General features: G+C 42.3%; 1 pseudogene; it reads right to left on the bottom strand.

The window, feature by feature from the left end:
• Nucleotides 1–330: 330 nt before the first annotated feature.
• Nucleotides 331–448, bottom strand: LOC126105530 (5S ribosomal RNA; annotated as a pseudogene).
• Nucleotides 449–5,778: the final 5,330 nt, after the last annotated feature.

Genomic DNA, 5,778 nt, shown 5'->3' with positions numbered 1-5,778 from the left:
ATTTCTGCAAGGGACTTCCAATGACTTACTAAGCCCATGCTATGTGGTATGCTTGTTGTATAATGCTGAGCAAAAGGAGCTCTGGCACGATATTCGGAGGTATCCCATGCCTGTCGTCAGCTCAGTGTGTAATGCACACCGTCTTCAGGGCACAAGTGGCCCTTCGGGACCATCCGACCGCCGTATCATCCTCAAGTGAGGATGTGGATAGGAGGGGCGTGTGGGCAGTACACCATTCTCCCGGTCGTTATGATGGTTTTCTTTGACCGGAACCGCTACTATTCGGTCGAGGTGCTCCTCAACTACTGAGGCTGAGGGAACCCCGAAAAATGACAACAGCGCATGGCGGCCCGGATGGTCACCCATCCAAATGCCGGCCACGCCCTATAGCGCTTAACTTCGGTGATCTGACGGGAACCGGTGTATCCACTGCGGCAAGGCCGTTGCCTCAGTGTATAAGGGGAGTTAAAGAAGTTTCCGTTCGAAGGCCGTACAGTTCAGAATCGGTATGCCAATCAGGCAAAATCGCCCTGAGCATTGAGACAATCATCCCACCGACTCACCAGATTGAAGATATCCGGTTCGCAAAACATCAAGTCCTGCAGCATGAAGAGATCCGTAACTGCCTACTGCACATAACGTCCGACAGGAATCGTCGGCCGTTCACAGTCTCTTTTAAGGGACCCAAGGAGTGATAAGCGCAAAGGAAGAGATCAAGACGTGATGACTGGGTGTTGTGTGATGTCCTTAGGTTAGTTAGGTTTAAGTAGTTCTAAGTTCTAGGGAACTGATGACCATAGATGTTAAGTCCCATAGTGCTCAGAAACATTTGAACCATTTGAAGAGATCAAGACGTCAGGATGAGTACTCGAGCGTCTCCCACTTATTGTTGTCCATAATGGGCGAGGCTGGACCGCCAGATCGATCGGTGTCTTGTATCGAATCGCGACCAGCACTGAACTTGGCATATCATTTCACAACGACTGTTTTCAACAGACATGTTGTCCCATACACATTCTCATACTTCGATGAATGTCTGCTAGTGTGTTGTCCTTCGATGGTCAAGAAAACAACAACAGCATGTTGGTGTTGTTTGGACGCATTTGGTAATAACCTCGCTATAGTTCACGTTTCCGCATGTACAGCACACATGTCGGAAAGAGACGAATGCCACACTAATCTACACTTCGGTACTTACATAGGGTGTCCCAGAAATCTTGCGACAAAGTTCGATGGGTTGTAGAGGATGTCTTGAGGAACAAATCGAGGATAGGAACCCATGTAACGACGTTACAGAAAGTCGAAGTCATAGGCGCCGGCGCCTGCCATTAGGCCACCCCTTCGGCAGCAAACATGACTCTGTACGCAGATGGGCCTAGGCGAAACGTCTAGCAAAGTTGTTTGTTATTCATCCACCGTGACTGATTGCCACGATCGCCAGTGGAGAAGATTGAGCTAGCTGCTGCGTAGAAAGGCCTTGTCACCTATCAATGCGATGTTCTGTTGCCATGGTGGATGATGGTTTTGGACATGGGTTTCCATCTGCAGTTTATTTTTCTCTTGTATATCGAAAAGCATTGGAAATTTTACACGGTTCCAGGAGAAAAAATAAACTGCGGATGTAACCCGTCTGGAAACCGTCATCTACCGAGGCACAGAGCATCACGTTCATGGGAAACAAGGCTATTCTACGCAGCATCTAGCCCCATCATCTCCACTGGCGATCGTGCGACCAGTCGCGATCACTTAATAACAAACAACATTGCGAGACGTTCCGCCTACGGTTCGTCAGCGTACAAAGTCACGTTTGCTGCCGAAAGGGTGACCTAGTGACAGACGCCGGCACGCATAACTTCGACGCTCTGTAGTGTCGTTGGATGACGTTTCCGGACAAGGTTCCTATCCTCAATTTCTTCCTCAAGACACCCTCTACAACCACTCAAAGTTTGTCGCAACATTCTGGGACACCCTGTATACCTGCATCGGAGTCGCGCTACGTTGCATATACGCTGCAGCAGCACCCTACAATATAAACTTTTTGATCGCCGCTCACAAATTAAAAATTTTAAATGGTGTCATAATCTACTCATTAAGAGATAGAATTCTTCGTTAAAGATTTAATACGAGAATAAATACAATAAGTACTTAAATAAATACAAAAAATAAGTACAATAAATCAAGTATTTAAGTTAGAAACTGTGTATACAGCGCGTAACAAAAAGGTATGGCCAAACTTTCAGGAAGCAATCCTTATACAAAGAGGAATAAATGTGTTATAAGGACATGGGTTCATTTCCTTGTTAGAGCTCATTTCCTATTTCTTACCATAATCGCATTAGTCATGGGGAAAACACAAAAACAGGACGTACCAGAATTACATGAAATCTTTCCTTACGTGAAATGTTAAAACACTGTCTTGGTTACATCTGGTTAGAATGTACAGCAAGCTATAATTCTTAGGTTCTCCGCCAGGTTTTGTTGTTTCAATCGAACGAAGGTAATGTTGACAGGTGACTCACTGCAATGCTGTACAAACATCAAGCACGCAGCATCCGCTGTTTAGTGTTCGTCACGGACTAGGTTGCCGGTGTAGTGCCGTTACTGATTTAGGAGACAATCTGAGCAGCATCTTAGATTACTTGCCGGCCGTGGTGGCCAAGCGGTTAACGGCGCTACAGTCTGGAACCGCGCGGCCGCTACGGTCGCAGGTTCGAATCCTGCCTCGGGCATGGATGTGTGTGATGTCCTTAGGTTAGTTAGGTTTAAGTAGTTCTAAGTTCTAGGGGACTGATGACCTTAGAAGTTAAGTCCCATAGTGCTCAGAGCCTTTTGAACCATTTTTTTTTAGATTACTTGCAGATCATGCTGCCGTTTCCAGTCTTGTTAAATCATCAGAAAATCAAAAGCAATTGCAAGATGTTTTAGACAAGATATCTATACGGTGCGAAAAGTGGCAGTTGCCTCTAAATAATGAAAAGTGAAGTCATCCGCGTGATTATTGTAAGGATCTACTAAATTTCAGTTACACGATAAATCACACAAATCTAAAGGGTGTGAACTCATCTAAGTACTTAGGGATTACAATTACGAACAATTAAATTTGAACCATCACACGAGCAAAGTTGTCGAGAAAGCGAACCAAAGACTGAGACTTTTCAGTTCAAATGCCTCTAAGTACTATGGGACAACATCTGAGGTCATCAGTCCCCTACAACTTAGAACTACTTAAACCTAACTAACCTAAGGACATCACACACACTCATACCCGAGGCAGGATTCGAACCTGCGACCGTATCGGTAGCGCGTTTCCAGACCGCAGCTCCTAAAACCGCTCGGCCACCCCGGCCGGCGACTTTTCGGCAGAACACTTACAAAATGTTACAGGTCTACTAAAGAGACTGCCTACCTCACGCTTGACGTTCTATTTTGGAAAACTGCTGCGCGGTGTGGGAGTCACATCAGATAGGATTGATGCAGGACATCCGAAACATTCAAAGAAGGGCAGTTCGTTTTGTATTATCGCGAAATAAGGCAGAGAGTGCCACGGATATGGATGCGAATTGGGGCTGCAACCATTAAAACAATGACTTTTTCGTTGTGACAAGATCTTCCCATGAAATTCCAATACCAACTTATCATCTCCAATTTTCCCCTCCGAACGCAAAAATATTTAGTTGTCACTCACCTACTTAAGTAATAATAATCTTCACTATAATATAGGAGAAATCGGAGCTCGCTCGGAATGAATTACGTGTTCGTTTCTCCCGCGCGCTGTGGAACAATAGAGATTGGCATGAGGGTGGTTCGTTGAACCATCTGCCAGGCACTTAATTTGCAATAACGTAGATGCAGATGTACTCGCGACAGGGGGAGGTCTCGAAGGACGAGGAAACATCAACTAGAGGAGGATGTAACACCAGAGCTCCATTGCGCTACTGAGATAAAATTTTCTGTTTTGTCTGTTCTATCATTAAGATATTGTAAATATTGTTTGATTGCATTAATAGCACAAAAGTGTTCGCTTTTTCCTTTGTACAAACATTGATGGCATGGTTTGATTCTATGCAATATAGTGTATCTATCATTTAAATTCTTTGTCTCATTTGGAGGGAGACAAAACTTACCGTATATAATTGTAATTTTGTTTAAATAATTTTTTGTAGAAATACCAATATATGCAAATGTTGTTTTAATTAATATGTTTGATTGTTATTATGTAACTGCTGACCTTCGCTTAGGGTTCTTAGAAATCGGAGCTCGCTCGGAATGAATTACGTGTTCGTTTCTCCCGCGCGCTGTGGAACAATAGAGATTGGCATGAAGGTGGTTCGTTGAACCGTACTCGCGACAGGGGGAGGTCTCGAAGGACGAGGAAACATCAACTAGAGGAGGATGTAACACCAGAACTCCATTGCGCTACTGAGATAAAATTTTCTGTTTTGTCTGTTCTATCATTAAGATATTGTAAATATTGTTTGATTGCATTAATAGCACAAAAGTGTTCGCTCTTTCCTTTGTACAAACATTGATGGCATGGTTTGATTCTATGCAATATAGTGTATCTATCATTTAAATTCTTTGTCTCATTTGGAGGGAGACAAAACTTACCGTATATAATTGTAATTTTGTTTAAATAATTTTTTGTAGAAATACCAATATATGCAAATGTTGTTTTAATTAATATGTTTGATTGTTATTATGTAACTGCTGACCTTCGCTTAGGGTTCTTAGAAATCGGAGCTCGCTCGGAATGAATTACGTGTTCGTTTCTCCCGCGCGCTGTGGAACAATAGAGATTGGCATGAAGGTGGTTCGTTGAACCATCTGCCAGGCACTTAATTTGCAATAACGTAGATGCAGATGTACTCGCGACAGGGGGAGGTCTCGAAGGACGAGGAAACATCAACTAGAGGAGGATGTAACACCAGAACTCCATTGCGCTACTGAGATAAAATTTTCTGTTTTGTCTGTTCTATCATTAAGATATTGTAAATATTGTTTGATTGCATTAATAGCACAAAAGTGTTCGCTCTTTCCTTTGTACAAACATTGATGGCATGGTTTGATTCTATGCAATATAGTGTATCTATCATTTAAATTCTTTGTCTCATTTGGAGGGAGACAAAACTTACCGTATATAATTGTAATTTTGTTTAAATAATTTTTTGTAGAAATACCAATATATGCAAATGTTGTTTTAATTAATATGTTTGATTGTTATTATGTAACTGCTGACCTTCGCTTAGGGTTCTTAGAAATCGGAGCTCGCTCGGAATGAATTACGTGTTCGTTTCTCCCGCGCGCTGTGGAACAATAGAGATTGGCATGAGGGTGGTTCGTTGAACCATCTGCCAGGCACTTAATTTGCAATAACGTAGATGCAGATGTACTCGCGACAGGGGGAGGTCTCGAAGGACGAGGAAACATCAACTAGAGGAGGATGTAACACCAGAGCTCCATTGCGCTACTGAGATAAAATTTTCTGTTTTGTCTGTTCTATCATTAAGATATTGTAAATATTGTTTGATTGCATTAATAGCACAAAAGTGTTCGCTCTTTCCTTTGTACAAACATTGATGGCATGGTTTGATTCTATGCAATATAGTGTATCTATCATTTAAATTCTTTGTCTCATTTGGAGGGAGACAAAACTTACCGTATATAATTGTAATTTTGTTTAAATAATTTTTTGTAGAAATACCAATATATGCAAATGTTCTGTTTTAATTAATATGTTTGATTGTTATTATGTAACTGCTGACCTTCGCTTAGGGTTCT

This window comes from Schistocerca cancellata, chromosome 1 (genome assembly GCF_023864275.1).
Source record: "Schistocerca cancellata isolate TAMUIC-IGC-003103 chromosome 1, iqSchCanc2.1, whole genome shotgun sequence".
Classification (NCBI taxonomy): Eukaryota; Metazoa; Arthropoda; class Insecta; order Orthoptera; family Acrididae; genus Schistocerca; species Schistocerca cancellata.
Note: the sequence above shows the minus strand (reverse complement) of the source record. Positions and strands in the feature narration are given on the sequence as shown.